The following is a 27,647-nucleotide window of genomic DNA, read 5'->3' on the forward strand; positions in this document are numbered from 1 at the left end:
GAACAGGAACAACTTCTCCCTATCAACTCTGTCTAGACCCCTCATAATTTTGAAAACTTCTATCAAGTCTCCTCTCAGCCTTCTCCTCTCCAAGGAAAACAGTTCCAACTTCTTCAATCTGTCTTCATAACTGAAGTGTCTCATCCATGGAACCATTCTCATAAACCTCTTCTGCTCTCTCTCCAATGCATTCACATCCTTCCTATAGTGTGGAGCCCAGAACTGTACATAATACTCCAGCTGAGGTCTAACCAGTGTCTTATATAAGTTCATCAAAACCTCCCTGTTCTTATAATCGATGCCCCTATTAATGAAGCCTAGAATACTGAATGCTTTAGAAACAGCTCTCTCAATCTGTCCTGTCACCTTTAATGATTTATGTCCATATACACCCAAGTCACTCTGCTCCTACATACCCTTTAGAATAGTACCCTTTATTTTATACTGTCTCTCCCCATTCTTTGTTCCAAAGTGTATCACCTCACACTTCTCCACATTGAACTTTATCTGCCACCTATCTGCCCACTCCACAAATGTGTCAATGTCCTTTTGAAGTTCTACACTGTCCTCCTCACAGTTTACAATTCTCCCAAGTTTTGTGTCATCCACAAACTTTGAAATTGTCCCCTGCGCACCAAGATCTAGGTCATTTATATATAGCAGGAAAAGCAAGGGTCCTAATACCGACCCCTGGGGAACTCCACTACAAACCTTCTTCCAGCCCGAAAAATACCCATTAACCATTACTCTCTGTTTCCTATTCCTCAGCCAATTTTGTATCCACGTTGCTACTGTCCCTTTTATTCCATGACCTATTACTTTCCTCACAAGTCTGTTGTATGGCACTGTATCGAACGCCTTTTGGAAGTCCATGTATGCCACATCAATGACCTTGCCCTCATCAACCTATTCAAAAAAGTCCAGCAAGTTAATTAGACACAATTTTCCTTTAACAAATCCATGCTGACTCTTCCGAATCAATCCACATTTTTCCATATGACTATTAATTCTATCCTGAATAATTGTTTCTAGAAGTTTCCCCACCGAAGTTAAACTGACTGGTCTGTAATTGCAGGGCAGATATTTACAACCTTTTTTGAACAAGGGCATAATGTTTGCAATTCTCCAGTCCTCCAGCATCTCCCCCGCATTCAGGGAACATTGAAAGATTATTGCCAGTGCCTCTGCAATTCCCGCCCTCACTTCCTTCAATATTCTTGGATGCATCTCATCTGGTCCCAGTGCCTTATCAACTTTAAGTACCGACAGCTTATCCCATACCTCCTCCTTATCAATTTTAAATCCTTCTAGTGACTGAGTTTCCTCCTCTGTCACCATTGCCTGGGCAGCATCCACCTCATAGGTAAAGACAGATGCAAAATATTCATTTAACACCTCTGCCATGTCTCTTGCCTCTATGTGTATATCCCCTTTTCAGTCCCTAATTGGCCCTACTCCTCCTTTTACCACCCTTTTACTATTGATGTGCTTATAGAATACTTTGGGATTTCTTTTGTTAGCTGCCAGTATTTTTTCATAATCCCTCTTGGCTTCTCGTATTTGCTTTTTCACATCCCTTCTGAACCTTCTGTATTCAGCTTGGTTCTCAATTGTATTTGCTACCTGACACCTGTCGTAAGCACACTTTTTTTTCTTTAACTTAATTTCTATCTCCTTTGTCATCCAGGGAGCCCTGGATTTGTTTGTCGTACCCTCCCCCTTTTTTTTTCTAGCCCCACAGAAGCAGGGCATCAAAAAAATTAATTAAAACTCCGAGTGTTCCTCTCCACGGAAATCTTTAGTAAAAGGCGAAAGATTTATACAATCTGAAGAGAAACCAGAGTACTTGACTGTGCCCAAACCATCTCCTCTTTGAAGGTAGCCCATTGTTCAGCTACTGTTTTTCCTGCCAATCTTTGGTTCCAGTCTATCCGGCCCAGCTCTGTCCTTGCCCCGTTGAGGTCTGCTCTCTGCCATTTGATTATTCTTACTCTGGATTGACCAATATCCTTTTCCACCATAATCCTAAACCTTATAATACAATGATCACTGACCCCTAAATGTTCCCCCACTGTCACTTAATCTACTTGGCCCACCTCATTCCCAAGAACCAGGTCTAGCAGTGCCTCCTTTCTTGCTGGACTGGACACGTACTGCTGTAGAAAATTCTCCTGAACACAATCTAGGAACACTCGTCCTTCTCTGCCTCTTACACTACCACTATTCCAGTCTATAAAAGGGTAATTAAAGTCCCCCATTATTACTACACTATAATGTTTATGCCTGTCTGTAATTTCCTTGCAGATTTGTTCCTCTATATCCTTCCCACTAGCTGGTGGTCTATATATTACACTGAGCAATGTAATTGCACCCTTCTTATTCCTTAGCTCTAACCAAATCGATTCTGTATTTGAATCCTCTGACACATCCTCTTTCCCCAGTACTGCAATACTCTCTTTAACCAAAAACACTACCCCTCCTCCTTTTTTTCCCTTTCCTGTATTTTCTGAACACTTTGTAACCAGGAATATTTAACACCCAGATCTGCCCTTCCTTAAGCCAGGTCTCCGTTATCGCCACAACATCATAATCCCATAAGGCAATCTTTGCCTGTAACCTTAGCCAGTTGCTGCAATGCATCTTGTAACTTGTACATAGTGCAGCCACAGTCTGAGGGAAATGGACGGAGTGGTTATCAAGTCCAATGGCATGGGCATTGATTAAGCAATGTGTTCTGTATTGCTGCTGTTGAACTTCCTGAGTGCTATTGCAGCTGCTTTAGTTAAGTGGTAAGTATTACATCATACTCCTGACTTAAGCCTTGTGGGGAGGCTTTGAGGAATGAGAAGGTGAGCCACTCACCGAGGAGTATCCAAACTTTGCCCTGCTCTTATAGCATTAGCGTTAGTGCAGCTGGTCCAGTTAAGTTTCTAGTCAGTGGTAACACCCAAATTGCTTACAGCGGAGATTTCTGAAGGTCAGTGGGATATAGCTGGGCTTTGTCTTGTTTGAGATGGTCATTACCTGGCATCTACTTGGTTGAATGTTGCATGCAAAATTCACAACATAATTTTCGAGAAATAGTGTACAAAAAAATTATTGTACAAGACATTAGGCCTAACGTCTTAAAGAGGATGTACCTTTGTAGAGTTTGTACAGACCATTGGAATAGCCAGGTGTAGCCTGTATTGTCCCGGGCCTTCCACAAAGCGGCAATCATGGTCAGATTGCCTCTCCGCTCGAACTTTTGAACACTCTGATGACACTCCACATTCCTGGCTGGGTCTTCCGAGCCTGACTTTGTCAGGAATGCTGTACAGCCCTACCAAGAATTTCATCACAGAGCTGGAGCATTGGGGAAGACAAGCCATGCCCCCTTTTGAAAGCACTAGCTGTCGTAAAGGAAGTTTAAATATCCAGCCTGAATGTTAGTAGATGGGTGAATGGATGAATGAGTGAGTGGATGAATGGGTGAATGGGCAGGATGGTAGAGTCTGAAGGTGGGTAAGGTAAGTGGGTAGGGTGGCAGGTGGGGTGGGTGACAGGTGGGTAGGGTGGTAAGTAGGGAGGCTGGCAGGTGGATGAGGTGGATTGGGAGGTAGTCACGTCCAGTCGGATTGTCGGGGGTTAGCGTGGTTGAGAAGGGTAGTCGCATTGGGTCAGGTTGAGGGGTAGTCGGATCGGGTCGCCTTGGGGGTGCAGGGTTCGGCTGGTCAGGGGTGTCAAGGAGGGTTGTTGGGTTGGGTCGGAGAGTACTCATGGGGTTAAGGAGATTTGTCAGGGTACAGATGGAGCTGGGGGGCTCTGTACGAGTGATTGGGGGTCTGTTCTGTTGGCACCCAGGAGTTAGGTTAGGATTTTTCTGTTTAACATTTCCTGGGTAACTATCCAGGTATGCCCCACGGAACTGTCCAAAGTCTCCGACTAACTCAAAATCAGAGACTTTTGCAGAGGGTCCCGAGGAGCAGGGAAATTGCCTGTTGGAAGTTCAAACTTCCCACAGAGGTCAGCGTGTCAGGACTTCCGCGGGGTCCCAGCACATGATTCAAGTCATAGGCCCAATTTCTGATGGTCTGGCGACTGGAATATCTAGACCATTGTTTCCAAAGTTATATTACCTTAATGTTCGCAACACTCACAGCTCATGGCCCAGTCATAGTCAAAGGGATGATAACAGTCAGGAATCCGAATAGCACACTGAGGTGCTTGCAACTCTTTATTTTCTCTCTTATAATTATGAAAATCAGCATAGGAAGATGCCTTCATAAACCAAGAATGCGCAACAATTGTAACTGCATATATAAGCGCATTGTGCATCTGACATCAAGCATCAATTCAGTTTTCTTTTATTTCTAATGACAGAATCCAGCTTAGAATACCATCCTCATCAAACAATCTGTTAATGACAGCTAACATGACCAAATTAATGACCAACTACCATGAGTGACATTTACCTAATCTCATGGGTATGCACAAAATATCTGGATCATCCAGAAGCCTACCAGCTGCAGCTCTTTAAACAGCTCCCTGTTAACCACTGAGAAAGCTGAATCCCTACACAACAAAAAAACACAGAAGAACAAAAAAAAATCCATTCATATAGATCCAGAATAATTGTGTTCTTTTTACTTTTGTCAACCTGCATAAATGTTAGATTTTGCCACATCCTGGACTGGCACATTTGTAACTTCTACATATGTTTAAACTAGTTCAGCATTTCAAAACTACACTCAGCAACAGCAAACTCCTTGTTTCTGTGACATGAGTAGAACACAGAATGTATCACATTGTATCAGTAGAGAGAAAACTAACTATCCTGCCCACCACAATTAAAAAAATGTAATTACATTAAATAAGCTAACGGCACAGACGTAGAGTTTGGTTCAGTTATCTGCGTGGACAGAGGATTAAATTCTGCCCCAGGAAGGTAAAACCCCTGACTGAGCATCTTTTTAAAAAGTAAATATCTTTGGAGGATGAGAAAAAAGTATCTCTTGTCAAAATAAAGAAACATTTCTTGAATATCCCTTTAAAACCACTATCCTCTTAAATATTCATAAATCTGTCAAAATGAATAAGTTCAGGTTCCCCTGACAGCCCCTGCTGAGCAGAATCCATTAGTGGGTTTCAAAGTCAGCCAAACAGTCATAATGAGATTCTATTGCACATCTATATAAATATCTCCTGCTGAACAGAAACTATCAGTGGGTTTGGAAGTCAGCCAAGCTTTCAAAATTAAGTTCTAACAAACAGTTATATCAACAAACCCTCCTGAGCAGAATCCATTAAAGCCTTTCAACATAGGCAGAAGCTTAGCCGTCTGTCAAAGCTTTGAAATAGCCAAACAAGAGGCTGAGTTGAACGACAAGGCTAAAATCAAAGCAGTGGAACATATCATACAATCAGAAACAGTTTTCACTATTATAAAATGCAGAATAACACTTTATACGGTGAATAATGTACTCAAATGCATCTGTAAATATTATCGCTTTCCCAATGCTGTTCATTCCCTTGATAGCCTACCAGTTGTCAGAAATAACCTGGCAAGCACATTATTTAATGGTCACTTACCTTTTTAAAACAAAGCCCTATCATTACTTACTTTATTAAAACTATATACAACATTTCATAATGACATGTGAAGTAGGAAATACCTTTTGTAGTTATATTTCATGCATGTCCCACCTCCAAAGCATGGTTCCACTATGGTTCATGATACCCCTGTACTGGTGTGATTCACATCACCTTCCAAAGCTGCTCTAACTCCATCAAAATTGTGGAAGGTCTGATTTTCCCACTTCTGCAACGATGCCAGCACTGTTGGGACATCAGCATGTAGGCTCCCTATCTCATCCCCTTAACCCATGCCGCTGAAAATTGCCAGTGACAGAAATGGGGACGGAAATCCTGGATTTGGGTCCTACCCACCATTTTTAAAGCCTGCCTGACACAACTCCAGACCCTTATGTCTGCAATACTTGTAACATTTGTTACATGGAGAAAAGCAGTTGCAATTGAAATGACAAGAGTATGGCACCTTTGTCTCTCAGTCTTAGAGGAATATAGGAACTGTTATGGGCCATTCAAGTCCTCAAGCCTGTGCCACTATTCAGTTAGATTATGGCTGATCTTTAACTCAACTCCATTTACCTGCATTCTTTCTGCAGGCTTATCATAATATTCTCAGTAACGAACTACCAGGGGGCCAAAACAGATTGTTTGTAATCTTGGTGTCATAGTTGACCCTGGGGAGAGCTCTGACCACATCGCTGTGCCAACACTAAGAACTCCTGTTTCCATCTCTATCACCTGACATCATCTGACTCTGCCCCTGCCTCAGCTCATCTGCTACCAAAATCCCCATCCATGCTATTAACTCTAGACTTTACTATTCTAACACACACCTGGCCTGCCTCCCTCATTCTACCCTCTATAAACTTGAGGTCATCCAAAACTCTGCTGTTTGTGTCCTTATTCAGACCTAAACCCTTTCACCCATCTCCTTTGGGCTCACTGACCTACTTTGGCTCCCAGTAAAGTACAGCTTCCATTTTAAAATTCTCATCCTTGTTTTCAAATCTCTCCATGGTCTGTACCCCTTGATCTCTTTAACCTTCTCCAGCTCCCAAACCTCTGAGATGTCCGCTGTCATCTAACTCTGGCATCTTGTGTATCCCTAATTTTTAATAGTGCCACCATTAGTGGCTATGCCTTCAGCTCCTAGGCCTTAAACTCTAGGATTCTCTCCATAAACCTCTCCACTTCTCTCCGTCCTTTTCCTCCTTTACGACATTCCTTAAAACCTACCAGCTTTTGCCCATCTCCCGGAATATCACTTTATATGGCGTGGTATCAAGTTTTGCTTTATAACGCTTCTGTGAAGCACCTCAGGATGCTTTATTCCATTAAAGGAGCTAAGTAATACAAGTTGTTTCTATTGTTGATGGTGTTTATATTTGAACACTGAGGTCAAGTTTAATCTTTAGCCCTTCAGGCACATAGAACTTTATGCTGTAAATGCTAAATATGAAAATTTACCCTGCTGCCACCAATATGCTGACCACAATTTAAGCACAAGATTACTATCAGAAAAAAATAAAATCATTGCTTTATTATTTTGTTATTCATATTAATTATCATTAATTTTAAAAATTAATTTGCCCCAATAAATACATGCAACAGAATAGAATCCGCTTGCCTTGAAACCTCTCTAGGGGTTTCCCAGTGAATGAGTCATCAAACCCCCAAGGAAATGGTGTAAATAGATATAAACAATCACTTCTCCAGGAATTTTACCAATTTCCTGTTGAGATTGTGGCAGGAGATCAGGAAGCCCCTATAGAGATTCAGAACCACCCAGTATATCTCATCAGCAGAATTCAAACAATTCTGAGGTGGATTTTGGTGCACAATTTTTAAAATCTCAACTGTTTCTTTAAAAAAAACTGTACAGGGTTATTATTACCCTTGATGCTATGCTGAGGATATTTTTCCACTTTTTAAAATATTATCCTTGCTATATATAACGTTTTTTTCAACAGAGATGGAAGAAGGATACAAAAACAAAAATACAAAAATACTTGGAAAAACTCAGCAGGTCTGACAACATTTGTGGAGAGGAGTACAGTTAATGTTTCAAGTCCGTATGACTCTTCAACAGAACTAAGGATCTCCGGAGGAGGCTGAGATGAATCATCCACTCGGCACTTCTGGCTGAAAATTGTTGAGAATGCTTCAGCCTTATCTTTTGCACTGATGAGTGATGCAATTCCTGAGCACAGGGCTTCGATCGGAAGCTGAAAGGATTGGAATTTTCAAATCTAAGCATATGTGGACCAGAAGCTAGTGTAGATCAGTGAGGACAGCGGGTATTGGTAAAGGGGACTTTGTGCAGGTAAGATATGGGCAACAAAGTTTAAAGGAGCCAAGAATAAGTCAAAGTCTGGAGGCAGCAAAGGCATGAATTGAGGGTTTCAGCAGCAGGTGGGCTGAGGAAGGAGCAATGTTACATAGGTGAAGGTAGGTCTTATTTCTTGTGGAGATGGTTTGAAACTACAGTTTCAAGCCCAGGTGAGTTGTGTGCAGGTGAGTGGCAAGGTCAGCTGGAAACTCGCCAACTGCTCCAGATATGAGGCTTGCACTATTGTAACTCCTGAACCTCATTTGAATCCTATTGACTGACTTCCCACCTTTTCCTAGCAGGTATCTGACAGGAAGCGACAGAAAATTCGGCAGCCCAGAGGCCACCTGCTAACACGAGATAAATGGTGGCATCAACTTCAAGGGCCATCTCGTGATTGAAAAGTGGGGGCAATTTCGCAATGGGAGAGCCTCAGGCTTCCTCGCTAAGGCCCCCAGTTAAAATTGCAGTTGAGTCTCAACAATGGTATTATGACCTGATGTGCACATGTACAACAAGACCACCTTTGGGCAGGTGATCTTGACACCTTCTCAGTAAAGCAGGTTGCAGTCTGGAATGGTAGGTTCCTGGTTGTTGGTTAATAACCCAGGCAATTTTAACTGCCTACCCAGACAGTTTCCAACAAGAAGGTAGGGTTGAAACTCCTCCTCTATTTTTTGCTCCTAAAAAGTTCTCCACTCTAAACAGCCCATGTCCAAATGCAGCAAGACCTGGACAATATCCAGGCTTGGGTTGACAAATGGCACGTAACATTCGCGACACAAGTGACAGAAAATGACCATCTCCAACAAGAAAGAATCTAACCATTGCCCCTTGACATTCAATGGCATTACAGTCACTGAATTCCCCCACTATCAATATCCTGGGGGTTACCATTGACCAGAAATTGAACAGGACTAGCCATATAAATACTGTGAATACAACAGCAGGTCAGAGGCTAGGAATCCTGCAGCGAGTAACTCACCTCCTGACTCCCCAAAGCCTGTCCACCAAGGCACCAAGTCAGGAGTGTGTTGGAATACTCTCCACTTGCCTGGTTGAGTGCAGCTGCAACAACACTCAAGAAGCTTGACACCATCCAGGACAAAGCAGCCTGCTTGATTGGCACCCCTCCCACAAACATTCACTCCCGCCACCACCGAAGCACAGTAGCAGCAGTATGAACCATCTACAAGATGCACTGCAGGAATTCCCCAAGGCTCCTTAGCAGCACTTCCAAACCCACAACCACTACCACCTAGAAGGACAAGGGCAGCAGATAGATGGGAACACCACCACCTGGAAGTTCCCCTCCAAGTCAGTCACCATCCTGACTTGGAAATATATCGCCGTTCCTTCACTGTCGCCGGGTCAAAATCCTGGAACTCCCTCCCTAACTCTCATGCCACCTGGCATTCAATAGTGTACATGGGAGCTGGGAGGGAATTGTCATACACACAGCCAGTATTAAAAGGTCCCATCTGTCTCATTCAATAGTGTAAGAAACAAATATTAAGATCACACCAAGGCTATTTGGAAAATTTGACACATTGGGGATTGGATCTGGACATCATGAGGTCTATTTCCACTTTTGGTCTATCAACCAGCAGTGCCACTTATTGGCCCCCATTCGAGTAATGGAGAGGCCCCTGCAATTTTAAATTTGGCTGGTGAGATGCAGGGCATCAAACAGGCATCCGGCTACAGCTGGCCAGAGTGTGGCCTCAACATCAGGTCAGGGCAGCCACTATTGTGGGGTGGGTCAAAATCACAGAGGAAGGAGATCCCACAAAAATAATCTGGCACTTAACTTTGCTGATCCTCTTTGATTCTACCACTGGTCAAACTATCTGGAGAGTACGTGGCACAGGCTCCAACTAATTACAGCCTCAAATGGGGTCCTATTGATATGATCAGTCCATTTTAATATGGAAATTGGGATCCTATCACTTGAAACAGGCAGCAGTAAGCCTCTTTTAAAATGAAAGCAGCCACATTGCCAGTGTTAAGCGTACAGCAAGTCTACTCCATTTTAATAATAAAAACAAAAAGCTAAAAGCTACTGCGGATGCTGGAAATCCAAAACAAAAACAGAATTACCTGGAAAAACTCAGCAGGTCTGGCAGCATCGACGGAGAAGAAATCAGTTAACGTTTCGAGCCTTCATGGCCCTTCAGCAGAACTGAAGCATAGTTAGGAGAAGGGAGAAATATAAACTGGTTTAAGGTGGTGGGGGCGGGGGGGGTGGGGGCGTGCGGGGGGGGGTGGAGAGAGACGTTGAGGGTGTGGTGATTGTGGAGATGAGCAGATAATCAAAAGATGTCACAGACAAAAGGGTCAAAGAGGTATTGAAGGTGGTGATATTTGTCTAAGAAAAGTGCTAATTAAGAATGGAAGACAGGATATTCAAAGTACAGCTCTAGTGAGGGTGGGGTGGACAGACTAACAAGGTTTTAGTTTTAGATTTAAAAATAATGGAAATAGGTGGGGAAAGAAGAATCTATATAAATTATTGAAAAAAAAGGGGGGTGTGGGGGGGAGAAACAGGGTGGGGATGGGGGGAGGGGGAGTTTAAGATCTAAAGATGTTGAATTCAATATTCAGCCCGGAAGGCTGTAAAGTGCCTAGCCGGAAGATGAGGTGCTGTTCCTCCAGTTTGCGTTGGGCTTCACTGGAACAATGCAGCAAGCCAAGGACAGACATGTGGGCAAGAGAACAGGGTGGAGTGTTAAAATGGCAAGCGACAGGGAGGTTTGGGTCTTTCTTGCGGACAGACCGCAGGTGTTCCGCAAAACGGTCACCCAGTTTGCGTTTGGTCTCTCCAATGTAGAGGAGACCGCATTGGGAGCAACGAATGCAGTAGACTAAGTTAGGGGAAATGCAAGTGAAATGCTGCTTCACTTGAAAGGAGTGTTTGGGCCCTTGGACGGTGAGGAGAGAGGAAGTGAAGGGGCAGGTGTTGCATCTTCTGCGTGGGCATGGGGAGGTGCCATAAGTGGGGGTTGAGGAGTAGGGGATGATGGAGGAGTGGACCAGGGTGTCCCGGAGGGAACGATCCCTACGGAATGCCGTCAGGGGGGGTGAAGGGAAGATGTGTTTGGTGGTGGCATCATGCTGGAGTTGGCGGAAATGGCGGAGGATGATCCTTTGAATGCGGAGGCTGGTGGGGTGATAAGTGAGGACAAGGGGGACCCTATCATGTTTCTGGGAAGGAGGAGAAGGCGTGAGGGAGGATGCGCGGGATATGGGCCGGACACGGTTGAGGGCCCTGTCAACGACCGTGGATGGAAAACCTCGGTTAAGGAAGAAGGAGGACATGTCAGAGGAGCTGTTTTTGAAGGTAGCGTCATCAGAACAGATGCGACGGAGGCGAAGGAACTGAGAGAATGGGATGGAGTCTTTACAAGAAGCGGGGTGTGAGGAGCTGTATCGAGGTAGCTGTGGGAGTCGGTAGGCTTGTAATGGATATTGGTGGACAGTCTATCATCAGAAATTGAGACAGAGAGGTCAAGGAAGGGAAGAGAAGTGTCAGAGATGGACCATGTGAAGATGATGGAGGGGTGGAGATTGGAAGCAAAATTAATAAATTTTTCCAGGTCCCGACGAGAGCATGAAGCAGCACCGAAGTAATCATCGATGTACCGGAGAAAGAGTTGTGGGAGGGGGCCGGAGTAGGACTGGAACAAGGAATGTTCCACATACCCCATAAAGAGACAGGCATAGCTGGGGCCCATGCGGGTATCCATAGCCACACCTTTTATTTGGAGGAAGTGAGAGGAGTTAAAGGAGAAATTGTTCAGTGTGAGAACAAGTTCAGCCAGACGGAGGAGAGTAGTGGTGGATGGGGATTGTTGGGGCCTCTGTTCAAGGAAGAAGCTAAGGGCCCTCAGACCATCCTGGTGGGGGATGGAGGTGTAGAGGGATTGGACATCCATGTTGAAGAGGAAGCGGTTGGGGCCAGGGAACTGGAAATTGTTGATGTGACGTAAGGTGTCAGAGGAATCACGGATGTAGGTGGGAAGGGACTGGACAAGGGGAGAGAGAAGGGAGTCAAGATAACGAGAAATGAGTTCCGTGGGGCAGGAACAGGCTGACACGATCGGTCTGCCAGGACAGTTCTGTTTGTGGATTTTGGGTAGGAGGTAGAAGCGGGCCGTCCGAGGTTGGGCGACTATCAAGTTGGAAGCTGTGGGAGGAAGATCTCCAGAGGAGATGAGGTCAGTGACAGTCCTGGAAACAATGGCTTGATGTTCTGTGGTGGGGTCATGGTCCAGGGAGAGGTAGGAGGAAATGTCTGCGAGTTGACGCTCAGCCTCCGCGAGGTAGAGGTCAATGCGCCAAACAACAACAGTACCTGGAGTACCGCAGTACCGCAAACTGGAGGAACAGCACCTCATCTTCCGACTAGGCACTTTACAGCCTTCCGGGCTGAATATTGAATTCAACAACTTTAGATCTTAAACTCCCCCTCCCCCCATCCCCACCCCGTTTCTCCTCCCCCCCTCTTTTTTTTCAATAATTTATATAGATTCTTCTTTCCCCACCTATTTCCATTATTTTTAAATCTAAAACTAAAACCTTGTTAGCCTGTCCACCCCACCCCCACTAGAGCTGTACTTTGAATATCCTGTCTTCCATTCTTAATTAGCACTTTTCTTAGACAAATATCACCACCTTCAACACCTCTTTGACCCTTTTGTCTGTGACATCTTTTGATTAACTGCTCATCTCCACAATCACCACACCACACCCTCAACGTCTCTCTCCACCCCCCCTCCCCCACCCCCCCCCCCACCCCCCTCCACCTTAAACCAGTTTATATTTCTCCCTTCTCCTAACTATGCTTCAGTTCTGCCGAAGGGCCATGAAGGCTCGAAACGTTAACTGATTTCTTCTCCGCCGATGCTGCCAGACCTGCTGAGTTTTTCCAGGTAATTCTGTTTTTGTTTCTACTCCATTTTAATGCTATTAACACAACGTTAATAGCACAAACTACCTGGCAAGGGCAGTGAAATATGTCCTTTGTGAGCTTAAACATTCACAGCTCCTTGTTCCCAGAAGAACTGCAGTGATCCTTCCATGAGTACCCTCCAATGCTGAACTTTCAAAACAATATGGGATCAGGAGAAGTTCCCTAATTTAAATACCTTGGGCAGATATTTGCCACAGGAGAGGTGCATCTTTTATTTTATACATTCTTGGGATATTGGCACTGCTGGCAAAGCCAGCATTTATTGCCCATGCCTAATTGCCTTTGAAAGGTGGCAGTGAGCCACCTTCTTAAACTGCTGCAATCCATGTGGTATAGATACACCCACAGGGATGTTAGGTAGGGAGTTCAAGGATCTTGACCCAGTGGTGATGAAGGAATGGTAATATCTCTAAGTCAGGATGGTGTGTGGCCCAGAGAGGCTCTCTGTCATGGCGCAAATCCTGGAAATGTCCAGAAATGCTAAGTCCCACTCCCGACATGGTATGTTCCATTCTCACGAGTGCAGGAGTGGAGTATGGCCAGGGTTTGTGCATGCATGGTTTACAGAGGCAACTGGAAATTTAAATCACCAGCTGCCTGCACTGAAGTGGGATTTTGGTAGGCCAGGAGTGTGAAATTCAAAGTGTACAGATTAGAACAGATAAGAGGTGTGAACTTGGGGGATTCGTTTTGATAGCCCTTGGAAAGATTAGGTACCCCTTTGGATAGGGTCCCGGGACACCTTTGACAGACATAAGGCAGCCTTTGGGAGAGATAAAGCACCCTTTGAGATTGCGCAAAAAAGTGCATAAACTCATTGGAGCTGTAAAAGAACTGTCAAAGAACTGTCAAGGCACTGTCAATGCTGTCAAGGAACTGTCAAGGGATAGTAGGTGAGTTGGCATGGAGGGGGTAAGGGAAAAGGGTAGTGGATGGGAGATGGGTTGGCATGAGTTGGCACTAAGTTGGCAAGGAGCTATAAAGGGCCATGGGCTGTGGGGGTCATAGGGAGTAATGTGGGTGCGTAGAGGGACATGGGCTGGCATAGGGGGCATGCAAGGCCATAGGGAGGGTGGGGGCATGAAGTGGCATAGGTTGGTATGGATGAGGCATGGAGAGTGTGTGGGGGGGTGAGAGGGGTGAGTGGTGAAGGGCTGATTTTTGTTTTTTTTTATTTAATTCAACACATGGCCATAGTACAGAGTCAGACCATCCCCCCAGCCTGCCTCTGCAACCGGTAGTCTCTGCAGTCTCTGCACTCGATCCGGGGGTGGAGGACCCAACTTCCAACCCAGTCCACCCCCTCGGAATGAAAATCTGACCTGCGGGTGTCTATTTTTAAAGGCCAGGATTGTGGAGCTGGAAATTCTCCCATCTCTGCAGGATCAGTGCTGGGGCCTCAACTCCTTACAATTCATATAAATGACTTGGATGATGGGAATAAAGGTATGGTTGCTAAATTTGCTGATGACACAAAGATAGGTAGGATAGTAAGCTGTAAAGAGGACATAAAAGAGGCTACAAAAGGATATGGATAGGTTAGGTGAGTGGGCAAAGATCTGGCAAATTAAATATAATGTGGTAAAATATGAAAATGTCCATTTTGGCAGGAAGAATAAAAAAGAAGCACATTATCTAAATAGTGAGAGATTGCAGAGCTCTGAGATGCAGAGGGACCTAGGCGTGAATTTTGCATGAATTGCAAAAGGTTAGCATACAGATACAGCAAGTAATTAGGAAAGTAAATAGAACGCTATCGTTTATTGCAAAGGGAATTGAATGCTTGACGAGGGAAGTTATGTTTCAGTTATACAGGGCAGTGGTGAGACCACATCTGGAGTATTGTGTACACTTATGGTCTCCTTATTTAAGGAAGGAAGCAGTCCAGGGAAGCTTTACTAGATTAATACCTGGAATGGGCAGGTTGTCTTATGAGGAAAGGCTGGACAGGTTAGGCTTGTAATTGCTGGAGTTTAGAAGGGTAAGAAGCAACTTGATTGAAACATATAAAATCCTGAGGGGGCCTGGCAGGGTCGATGTGGAGAGGATGTTTCCTCTTATGGGAGAATCTAGAACTAGGGCTCATTGTTTAAAAATAAGGGGTCACTCATTTAAGACAGAGATGAGGAGAAATGTTTTTTTCTCAAAGGGCTGTGAGTGTTTGGAACTCTCTTCCTCAAAAGACAGTGGAGGCAGAATCTTTGAATATCTTTAAGGTAGAGGTAGATAGATTTTTGATAAGCAAGGGGGTGAAACGTGACTGGGAATTGGCTGGAATGTGGAGTTGAGATTAAAATCAGATCAGCCATGATTGTATTGAATGGCGTAGTTGGCTCAAACAGCTGAGTGGCCTACTCCTGCTTCTAATTCATAGGTTCGGACCTAACCTGGGTGCAAAAACCTGGGCCTGTGACTTGGAAGGTAACTTACAGGTGGAGGCGTTCTCTCCCGCCTCTGTCATTGACCTTCTAGTTGTCGAGGTCGCAGGTATGGAAGGTACTGCTGAAGGAGCCTTAGCAAGCTGCAGAAGATGTACGTGCGCACTCCAGTACGATGGTGACAGAGGGACTGAATATTTATGGTAGTGGTTGGGGTGCTAATCAAGTAGGCTGCTTTTCCCTGGATGGTGTTGAGCTTCTCGTGTGTTATTGCCTCCACTGCTGAAGATGGGCAAACATCCCACTTCTGACCTTATGATGGAAGGAAGATAATTGATGAGCAATTGAAGATGGTTGGTCCAAGACACTACCCGAGGAACTCCTGAACCCATAACCTGGGGTTGATATGATTGACATCCAATAACCACAACCATCTTTCTTTGTGATAGGTATGACCCCAACCAATCAAGTATCTGCCTCCCTGATTCCCATTAATTCAATTTTGCTAGGGCTCCTTGATTCCACTTAGACAAATGCTGTCATGATGTCAGAAGCAGTCACTCTCACCTCACCTCTTGAATTCAGTTCTTTTTATTTTCATGCTTGAAGCAAAATTGTAATGAGGTGTGAAGCCTTAAGGAGTTTGACACCATTCAGGACAAAGCAGCCCGCTTGATTGGCACCCCATCCACCAACTTAAACATTCACTCTCTCCACCATGATGTGCAGTGGCAGCATTGTGTACCATCTGCAAGATTCACTGTAGTAACTCACCAAGGCCCCTTCCACAGCACCTTCCAAACCTGTGATCTCTGCCAGCAAGAAGGACATGGGCAGCAGGCACAGGGAACACCACTAACTGCAAGATCCACTCCTCGGTGCAGTGCATTTTACAGATGGTTCACAATGTAGCCACTGTGCGTCAGTGGTGGGAGGAGTGAATGTTTGTGGAAGCGGTGCCAATCAAGCAGGCTGCTTTGTTCTGGATGGTATCAAGCTTCTTGAGTGTTGTTGGAGCTGCACTCATCCAGGCAAGTGAAGAGTATTCCATAAGACTCCTGACTTGTGCCTTGTAGATGGTGGACAGGCTTTGGGGAGTCAGGGGGAGTTCCTCGCCACAGGATGCCTAGCCTCTGGCCTGATCTTGTAGCCACAGTATTTATATGACTGGTCCAGTTCAGTTTCTGGTCAATGGTAACCTCCAGGATGTTGATAGTGGAGGATTCAGTGATGGTAATGCCATTGAATGTCAAGGGGTGATGTCAGATTCTCTCTTGTTAGAAATGGCCATTGCCTGACACTTATGTGGCACAAATGTCACTGGCCACTTTTCAGCCCAAGCCTGGATATTTTCCAGGTCTAGCTGCATTTGGACATGGACTGCTTCAGTATCTGAGGAGTCACGAATGGTGCTGAACATTGTGCAACCATCAGCGAACATCCCCACTTCTGACCTCATAATGGAAGGAAGGTTATTGATGAAGCAGCTGAAGATTGTTAGGTTGAGTACACTACTCTGAGGAACTCCTGCATTGATGTCTCGGAACTGAATTGATTGACCTCCAACAACCACACCCATCTTCCTTTGTGCTAGGTATGACTCCAACCAGGTCAATTCGGTCAAATGCTGCCTTGATGTCAAGGGCAGTCATTCTCACCTCACCTCAGGAGTTCAGCTCTTTTGTCCGTGTTTGAACCAAGGCTATGATGAGGTCAGGAGCTGAGTAATGCCGGCAGAACCCAAACTGAGCATCAGCGAGTGAGTTATTTCTAAGCAAGTGCTGCTTGATAGCATTGTTGATGGCCCCTTCCACCACTTTACTGTTCCGCAAAGAGAAAGAAAATGTTTGTGTGAAGATACCAAACAAATGTTCTATAAACTTCGCCAATCCAGACTTGCCATTTATAAATCCATGAATAGGTGTCCTGATTAGTTCATTATTCCCAAGTGTTTCATAATGTCATCCTAAATGAACTCTAGTAGCTTTCAAATAAAAGAATGAAGATCGTCTGATCCTCTTAATATGGAAAATCACTTTTGTCATTTTCTACTCCTAATACACAATTTCCTATTCCAAAGAATTAGGAAACTTAGAGTCAGAGCATTCATTGTTTCTTCCCTTTGCTTCCTCACATTCTTGGATATAAATCATCAGGTGTTTTGTCTGCTTTAAGCTTGTTACTTCTTTGATACCACTTTTGTTTGAATAATAATCTTCACTAACTGGTCTACATACATCTCTGGTGGTTCTACAACTTCTATGTCTACTGAGGCAAAGTACTTTTTCCTAATCCCTGTTTTGCCCTCATTCTTCGTTACAAGCTTGCCTTCTTCATTCCTTAGCAGCCCTATCCATACCATCACTATTTTTTTTATTGTGAAAGTATTGATAGGGAGTCTTTTTAATTGTTCTTTGTTCGACATGTTAATCCATGGAACCCTAACCTTTTATACAGTTCATTTTTCCTTTACTGGAATGTACACAGTTTTTACACTTTACTTCTCCTTTTACTTCTTCTTGTTCAGCAGTCCCTCAGATTTGAGGGTGATTTGCTTCCACTCCAGTTTGATCGGTTCAGAGATGACTGATAAGTCCAATGCATGATCTGCAGACTCTGCCACATAAAGGGCAGCTGGGGCCTGAAGGGTTGGGTATAAGGGTTGTTTGGAAGTTTGTATGCTCCCTCCGATGCCTCAGCATCACCTCTGCATATTTCCGACAAAGTCTCTTGTGTTCAGTGCCTTCCCAGATGAGCAAGCCAGGGACTCCCATGAGTCAATGGAGATGTTTGACCTCTTCAGGGATGCTTTGAGGACATCCCTAAAGCATCTCCATTGTCCTGTTTAAATATTGTGGTCACTGCATCCCAATTGTTTCTTTGCATTGACACCATCAACCTGTTTCATGTCGTTGTCCAGAACCAGGACACAAATGTTTCTGTCTCATTGCAGTTCATTGGTTGAGAAACAATTTTGAACTAACTGCAAAAAAATCCATTCCTTTTATCATAAATCATATAATGTTTACAGCACAGAAAGAGACCATTTGGCCCATTGTGTCTATGCCTACTCTATTCAAGAGCATCTCACCTAGTGCTAGTCCTCTGTCTTTTCACCGTAGACCTGCAAATCTTCTCATTTCAGGTAATTATTCGATTCCCTCTTGAAGGGCATCATTAAATCTGCCTCCATCACACTCTCGGACAGTGCATTCCGGATCCTAAACACTTGCTGTGTGAAAAAGTCTTTTCTCATGTTACCTCTGGCTCTTTTACTAATCACCTTAAATTAGTATCCCCTGGTTCTCATCATTAACCTTTTCCTCATTTTAATTAAATCTTGAACAATTATAACTTTAATGAAACTAGTCTTTATAATTTATCTACAGATTTCACCCTCGATTGAAGTCAGTCGAAAGCACGATTGCGCATTGTATAAACAGTCGATTTTCAATTAGCTGAATTAAGTCAAAATTAACTATTTTTCAGGCTATATATTTATTTCCTAATTCAGTCATTTCTGTACTGGCTACCACGTAGCACTACCTTTGAGGTTCCTCCCTTTGACATCCTGCCACTTCCTAATTCCCGGAAATGTCTTTTCAGAACCCAAATCATATTCTTCCTGCCATTGGTTCCAGCATGAACCGTAACTTTCAGTTGATTCCTGACTTTTCCAAGAGGCTGGAACATGGGAGACATCATACTATCCAAGACTAAAACTTCTGGTTACAAAAGCGAGAGTTTACTCTTCTTATTACCAAATTCCTCACTACACTGTGGGCAGAATTTTACACTGACCGGGCGGGCGCGTGCCTGACCCGAGGTGCCATCGGGTGAGCATCCCAAAGTCATCTCACGCTCGCACGATATTTCGGTCGGCAGGCAAGCATGAGTGTCGGAGCCATAAATTAAAAGGCCAGTTAAGGCAATTAAAAAGGCAATCGACCAAGATTTCACGTTGCCCATGCGATTTTGCGCTGGTCGTATGGGCAAAGCAGGCAGGTGGGCAGCCAACAATTTGCAAAACCTCATCCAGGGGCGGGGTAAAAAGGGTCATTTCCAGTGTGAGTAGTGAGGAGCTTTGGAGATAGTTTGCTGCTGGTTGCTTTTTGGTACTTGGCAGCTTTATCTCCATTCAGGGCATCATTCTTAGTATTTCCAGGATTCATTTCAGGATTCATTGGTGTCTCCAAGGCCCCCGGAGGAGTCAGACCGTGAAGTCCCTTCCAGGTGTCAGACAGCCTTCTGTTACCCTGGTAATGGGGATTGTGCTCTCTGCTGGTGGCACCTCCTCTGAGGAGGAAGAGAGGGGCAGAAGGGAGAGGAGGCCAGGTGTCCCTATGTAGCATCCAGGGGAGGGACCTGTGGGACAAGAGGCGCAGGTACAAGGGGTACAGGGCCAGCAGGTAGTCCAAGGAGTTAGGGACCGCAGAAAATGCCACTATCCTGCTGCCAGGGTTTACAGGCGGCGATGCAGCTACTTCAATATGTCTGAGGTGCAGTGCTGAAGGAGGCTTTGACTCTCAAGGGAGACCGTGACCTCTGTTTGTCAGATAATTGGGCCTGAGGTCATCTCTGACTGTGTGGGTGGACACCCATGCCAGTGGCTCTGAAGATCACAATGGCCCTCAACGTCTATGCCTCCGGCTCTTTCCAGGGGTCAGTAGGTGATCTGTGTGGAGTCTCCTAATCAGATGTCCATAGTTGTGTCAAGCTGGTGACAGAAGCTCTGTTCAGGTGGGTATTGACTTTCATTCATTTCCGTATGGATGAGGTCAGCCAGGCTGATCGAGCCAGAGGCTTTGCAGTGATTACTGGTTTTCCTCGCATCCATAGCGCCATCGACTGCACACATGTGGCCATCAAGGAGCCAACAAGTCAGCCGGGTGCCTTCATCACAGGAAGGGATTCCACTTCATGAATGTGCAGATAGTGTGTGACCACAGGATGCATATCCCACAAGTCTGTGCAAGATACCCAGGCAGCTCCCATGATGCGTACATCCTCAGACACTCCCAGGTGCCGAGCCTCTTCAGTGTTCCAGCCCCACTGGATGGATGGCTGCTGGGTGACAAGGGCTATCCATTGAAAAGGTGGCTTATGACGCTTCTCCATCACCTAAGAACAGAGGCAGAGCAGCATTACAGTATGAGTCATGCCTCCACAAGGGCGGTGGTAGAGAGCACCATAGGTCTTCTCAAGGTGCGTTTCCAATGTCTGGATCGTTCAAGTGGAGCATTACAATACCCCCCAGAGCGGGTATCACTGATAATGGTCGCATGCTGCGCTCTCCACAATCTGGCTCTGGCAAGGGGGGACCACTGGAGGAAGAAGATCTTGAGGCAGCTGCACAGGCCACAGAGGATGAATCCAGTAGTGAGTCAGAAGAGAAGCACGGTGAGGAGAATGCTGAGTGTGTGGAGATAGACCTCTGTATCCACCAGGGACACCTTGATCCAACACTCCTTCAGCTAAGCTGCCAAATAACCACTCCCACCTCATGGCAGGGCTGCCGCCTCCATCCAGGATGTCCGAAATGCCCCTGTCATGTGAACCCAAAGTCCACCCAGTGCCTGTGCAATAAAGTTTAAAGCCACTCATTGCACACTGGTGTACCCCGCGCCAAAAATAAAAGATGAAGCACACTTAGGCCATCACAACAAAAGCAAATTTAATGTTATTGTCACATAGAAATCACATTGACATGACCATTACTGGTGTTGATATCCACACCAGGAGACATATAAACCAAACATAACTGAACAGAAGATCACCCGTGACCAGTCCCTCTTGTGCTCATGGTGCCTTAAACTTACTTTTGCGAGTGCTGCATCTTGGTGCCCTCCCCTCGCTGGCCTTGATGCCCTTGGCGGTCGTCCTCTGGCTAGTGGAGCCTGTACTGGCCCCACCTGGGAGGGAGCGGCCAGTGCCACGGCTGGCATCTCCAAAGTCATCACAGCCCTAGCAGATGCCAAGGTCACTGGTGGGGGGCGGTGGGGGGGGGGGGGGGGGGGGTGGTGGTGGGGTGCAGAGGAGCTGTGCTGTCATCCAGAGTGCCCTGACAGGAGCCTGCAGAGTTGACAAGGCAGGTTGTGCACCAATGTGAGGTCACTCTGGACCTCCCTGCTCGCCATTGATGGACGGGCACTTAGCTGGGATTCTGGGTGCCTCATCCATCTCCCACACTGGCACTAACCATCTGAGGTCAGTGCCTGTGTGAGGGCTTGCAGGTCTGAGCACAACCCCAGGAACCCCTGATTCTGTCCCTGGAGCTGCCTCTCCATAAGAGTCATCACTTTCTCAATGGAGGAGGCAGTGCGCTCGGCCATGAGGGTCAATACAGTGCTCATGCTCCCTCATGGATTTCTGCCAGATCCTCCCACACATCCCACTGGACATCCAGCATCTGCCACCTCATGGACAACTCCAGAGGCTCATTGTCTGCTTTCTACTTAGCATCGTCCTGGTCCCCAGCATTCCTCTGACTGCCGGCACCCTGGGCACTTTCTGCCTCTGCCTGCACCTCAAGGAGTGTGAAGTGCCCACATCAATGTGCACCGACAATGTAGCCAACGATCTAACGCCCAATGAGCTGCTGGTGCCTGGTTCAGAGAGCGGGTGTGACGCAGATGCAAATAAAGCCCAGCAGTCCTCCAGCATCAGGGTTAGCCCTTCGGGGTCCAGTGAATGCGTGCGTGCTGGCAAATCTAAGGGAGAACAAGGACATGTTATTAGTTAAAGTCTTCACACTGTCACTGTGCATGCCAGGCACCCTGGTGAGACGATGGAGATCTGCATCATGGTGCCAGCATCTTTCAATGATCAATGGGAACTCCAGGTTTGAGGCTCCCATCAATGATGAGACTACACAAGAGTGTTTGCACCATCCAAAACTCTTGCCTCTGTGCACTGCACACTTAGCTTCATCTGGCACCCCAGCCTCTCCACAGCCAGTTGCATGTGGAGCATGCTGGCTCTCCAGCTCCTGCTCAAAGTGGTCAGCAGCAGCAGGTTGGGTGGGTCTCCGCCTGTCCGTGACCTCTCCAATTGGTTCTGGCTTGTCTTCTCCTGAAAGGACAGAGGAGCATTGATTATTCCACTCTCCACTTACAGCTCCATTGCAGCCTGGCCAGCCCCACCTGAGGAACACCTCACAGGGCACATCTGAGTCATGGCCCTTGAGCCGCAAGGCACTCAGTCCAAGCAGCCCGGGCTCACTCCCTTGGCCAGCTCCAGCATCATTGACAGTTGGTACTCAGACTCTAACACCCCTGAGCTCCACAGGGGGACGGCCAGATCTAAACACTTCTGCACACTGACCCATGCCAACATGGTACTCACCCTGCCTGAGCACAACGAGTCATTGAATCTCTTGAGGCACTGCACCCACATCATGGCTGCTGACCTGAGCTGCCACCTCCTTCTATGCCCTTTTCGTGAGGTGGCCTCCTCCTCCCATCCCCAGGGACAAGGGTGTCCCTCCTGGCAGCCACCTCCTCCAGGAGCACAGTGAGGCACTCACCTAAAAAGCGGGGGACCGAGTGCCCACCCGACCAGTCTCCCATCTGGTGTCTCCAGCCACACTTGATTCCACAACTTCACTGTTGAAAACGCAGAAGACACGTTCTTCCGTAGCAGTCTTCAAGGGGCTGCCTGTGCTATTTTTAAACCGGCTGCTGGGTTGTCAATTGACCCGGCAGCTGACAGGCCCTCGTGCCCACCCGCCCCTTCCCGGCCATTGGGGAGCCATGTTTCACACTGGGCGGGCCTTAGTTAGCCCGCTAGTGTGAAATCGCAGTAATGGGCCAATCGTGGGAGGTGGCCTGTTTCCCGGCTGATCCTGGGGCCCCGATTGCGCCTGCCTGCTAACCTGAAAATTCTGCCCTGTGTTTCTGAACTTAGCACATTCCAGATCCTAACCACTCACAGTGTAAAAAGGCTTTTCCTCGTGTTTCCTTTGACACTTTTGCCAACCCCTTTAAATCAATGTCATCTGCTTCTCGCACTTCTGCCAATGGGAACAGCTTCTCTCTATCTGCAATGTCTAGACACCTGGTGATTTTCAATCAAATCTCCTCTTAACCTTCTCTTCTCTAAGGAGAACAATCCAGCTTCTCCAATCTATCCACATAACTGAAATCCTTCAACCCTGGAACCATTCTTGTAAATCTCTTCTTGCACCCTCTCTAAAGCTTAAATCCTAATTTGTGGTGCCTAGAATTGGTGACAGACAATACTCCGGTTGAGGCCAAACCAATGTTTTACAAAGGGTCATCGTAACTGCTTTGTTTTTGTACCCTATGTCTCCATTTATAAAGCCAAGGATCTTATATGCCTTTTAAACCATTTTATGAACCTGTCCTACACTCTTCAAAGATTTGTGCACATATACCCTGTTCCTGCACCCGCTTGAGAATTGTATCCTTTATTTTATGTTGTCTCTTCACATTCTTCCTATTAGATTGTGCCACTTCACACTTCTCTGCATTAAATATTATCTGCTACATGCCCACCCAATATTGGAAATACTCAAATCACGCAGCAACAGAGTTAACAGGCTGAAGCCTAAACCCAAAACAGGTAAGTTGGGGACAGGTGGGACATTACAACTTTAAAAATCTCAAATCTAACCACAGCCCAAATTCAACCCACCTACTTCCAGGTGTAACAAAAGCAGGACAAAGGGGCAGCAGCCAATCCACCCCCAGGAGGTGGGATCGGCCATTTAAATATTCTGATGCAGTTTCCCCACCCTCCTCTGGGCCCCGACCATCTCCTAAATCCTCCCCACCCATGCACCAGGCTCTACCACCCCCAACCCATACAAAGGTCGCCACTCTCCCCTCCCCCAGGGACCAGAGATCAGACCGCCCATCACAGGGACAAGGATTTGACCATCCCCCACTCTTTTTTTAGCAGCTGCCGGCTCCCTACCTGCTCTAGAGTGCTCCCCATCTGACTGGAAGCCAAATCTATCAATCAAGCTGACTTCCTTTAACCTACAGAAAAAAAAGCGCTACACGCTCTGGAGTCAAAACTGCACTGCATGCAGGGATCTTCGGGTTTGTGAACAGAAACCCCTTCCCCAGCTACACAACCCGTCTGTCAAAATTGGGCCAATCTTTCAGGTCAAGTCAATTCTGATGACGGGTCACCGATCTGAGAAGTCACTCTGCCAGCCTCTTACTCCGTTAGCCTCTAACATCTCCTAAAGGAGAGGCTGATACAGGAAAATACAGAGATGAAAGAGAGAGATAGAGACAAGAAAACAGAGAACAGGGTAGACAGAAATAGATACAGAGAACCAGAGAGGGAATGACGGGAAAAGAGTGGAGAGGTATATGCAGGAAAACAGAGAGCGAGAGACAGGAGAAGGCGGAAAGAGGAGCGAGAGATACAGAAATACAGAAGAGGCAAATAAGAGAGAGGGATAGGATAACAGAGAAAATACAGGGAAAAGGGGCACAAGAGAAAGACATTAGAAAACAGAGAGAGAAGAGAGAGGTAGAGGAAAATCGTGAGGGAAAAGAGAGGTAGATCAAGGATAACAGAGAGGGGAGAGAGAAAAATACAGGAAAACAGGAGAAAGGAAATGGATACAAAAAGACCTGACAAGAGAAAATCGGCAGAGAAAGAGCAGTTGAAAACAGGTAAATGAGAGACAGATAAGGAGAAACACATGAATACTGCAAAGATTAATGAGAGATTGATGGAGAAGCATGGAATGCTACATTCTGATTGGTAGTACAGGAGTTTAATGCTTGGAGAGGAATTTTACGGCCCCTCTCACCGGTGGGATTTTCCAGTTCCGTCAAAGTCAGTGGACTTTTGAATGGCTCACCCACCCCTGCTGTGATGGGGCTGTAAAATTCCACCCTTAGAAAAGTAAGCCTGGGTTTTTCAGTGGCTATTTTTGATGGATATTATGGACACCTTGTATTTAAATACCTCATATACCACCAAAAGGTATAAGGCATTTATACCTGGAAAATGCCAGCATGAGCTTGTGCTTACACAGCTGTTCATTACATTCAGTTGGGTTTGAATATTGTAAGTATGCACATGGGATACAAAGACCTTCACTGTGCTAATGCTCAGTCAGGCGTTGTCTATTCTCACAAGGGATGTAAAGGCTATATCACAATCTCATTGAATGCAGTATTATTTTGCCAGAAAACATATTTTTTTACCTCCAAAAAGGCTTATGATTTAGCAATAGCAGGTTTTCCTAACCCCAGATACCACTCAGACCTCCCAAGTTTTGGCAAGCTTTGGAAGGTTTATCTCATTTATTTTAATACTTGAGGGCTGACATCTCTGGCTCATAACCGTGCTAAATGCATTATACAGTTGGGCAGTGCTTTGTTATAACATTTGACATTGGTGACTGAAATTAGAACAAACCTATATCCCCAGTGAGGGTAAGTACAAGTTCAATCGTGAATGCTAATATTCTGCAATTTTATTTGACAAATGCAGAACATTTGATGTGAATTGAAAGAAAACATTTTCAAACAAATACTAAGTGGATATATTTTGTAAATCTTTCAGCAACTCCCAAGAAGCTATTGATATCTTTTCTGGGTTTGGCTACCAATCTTTCAAAAGGCAATGCCCTTATATTAAATCTGGACATTACTACAGGGGTCAAAAGAGAATAGAATCAAATTTTCCATTTCAGTTTGATTAAGGTACCTGATTTTCACCAACTGCTACTGGAGTCATGTTTCAGTCTGACTCCACTACAGGAAAGAGAAATTATCCTGGGTCGGAGCCCATTTGCTCTGTATTGCTTGGATGCAGGAAATTTTAGAAAGAAAAGTGTGTTGGAATCTGAAAACAAACCCACCTGAATTGTATCCCATTAATTTAAACAAAAGGAACACAGGGTGGGCGGTTTCAGAGGTGTGAGTTCCAGCCAGATCAATGTTTTGATATTTGCTGCACTCAAGCAGTCCAGGGCACATGGCATGAGATCCAGGAAAATCTCCCTTTCAGTCTGAATCTGTCACAATGATTTTCATTTGCATTTATTTGCCTCATAGGCACCTTTTATAAAGCTGTACTGATATGTCACAAAGCACCAGCATCCTACTCAATTCTGGCTGAAACATCTTTGGGTGCAAAACACTATCTCTCTGCAAAGCAAAAGTGGGCATTAGCAAAAAAAAAAACGTTCTTTTTGGTGAGGAATAAAAATCTTTTTACTTTATGCATACTTAGCCCCAATGGATGAGGGGTTCATAGAAACATAGAAACTAGGAGCAGGAGGAGGACATTCGGCCCTTCAAGCCTGCTCTGCCATTGAATATGATCATGGCTGATCCTCTATCTCAATGCCAATTTCCCGCTTTCTCTCCATGCCCCTTGATGCCCCTAATATCCAAAAAAATTATCAATTTCTTTCTTGAATATACTCAGTGATACCTCTACAGCCTTCTGTGGGAGAGAATTCCACAAGTTGACCACCCTCTGAGTGAAGAAATCTTTTCTCATCTCAGTCCTAAATGGCCTGTCCCGTATCCTGAGACTGTGGCCCCTGGTTCTAGACTCCCCAACCAGGGGGAACATCCTCCATACATCCAGTCTGTCTAGCCCTGTTAGAATTTTATACGTTTCAATCAGATCCCCTCTTATTTTTCTAAACTCTAGTGAATACAGGTCCAGTCGAACCAATCTCTCCTCATACAATAGTCCTGCCATCCCCGGTATCAACCTAGTGAACTTTCGCTGCACTCCATCTATGGCAAGTATATCCTTTCTTAGGTAGGGAGACCAAACTGTACGCAATACTCCAGGTGTGGTCTCACCAAGGTCCTGTATAACTGCAGTAAGACATCCTTACTTCTGAACTCAAATCCTCTTGCAATGAAGGCCAATGAAGGCCAAATGTTCTTGTTGCATTCAATGGCACTTTATTATAAAATTTATTTTATAGAAGTGACATTCTAGATCCTCTACCCTTGAGTGGAACAGGGTAGGCCTGGCCTAACCATAGTTGCCTCACATGAAACTCTATCCTCCATAATGTCCTGATGAAATTCTGTGAAGGCTCACCACATTTCATATAAATATGATATTGGAGATTTATTCTGCACTGTAAAGTGGCACTGCATAATAGAGTAACGTATTGCTCAGGGAGCACTATATGCGGAAATGCTTGGATTTTCACTCCTAAGCCTGGTGCAGAGAGTCAGAAAAGTTTCTGGCTTGGTGCACCCACCTCAGGAGAGACAGCCTCAAACAGTCAGATTTTCATTCTGGGAAGATAGCGCATGCTGGAGTCAGGACGGCCACCCCAGAAATAGTTCAGAGGCAGCCACAGAGGCTGCTAAGTGCCGAGGCAGGCTGGTTAAAAGGCCTGCTTCGGTGGTCTGTGATTTTGTCCCAGTTG

At 45.5% G+C, this 27,647-nt stretch overlaps 1 protein-coding gene and 1 non-coding gene across 3 annotated transcripts in view; both read right to left on the reverse strand.

The window, feature by feature from the left end:
- The window catches only part of marchf1 (membrane-associated ring finger (C3HC4) 1), a 464,939-nt gene that overhangs the window by 432,028 nt on the left and 5,264 nt on the right, over window positions 1–27,647 (reverse strand). The gene's annotated exons all lie outside the window — the stretch shown is intronic.
- LOC144689028 (U5 spliceosomal RNA) lies at window positions 1,732–1,846 on the reverse strand. Its single transcript, XR_013578547.1, has one exon. It is a non-coding gene; the product is annotated as a U5 spliceosomal RNA (small nuclear RNA).

This window comes from Cetorhinus maximus, chromosome 1 (assembly GCF_964194155.1).
Source record: "Cetorhinus maximus chromosome 1, sCetMax3.hap1.1, whole genome shotgun sequence".
Classification (NCBI taxonomy): Eukaryota; Metazoa; Chordata; class Chondrichthyes; order Lamniformes; family Cetorhinidae; genus Cetorhinus; species Cetorhinus maximus.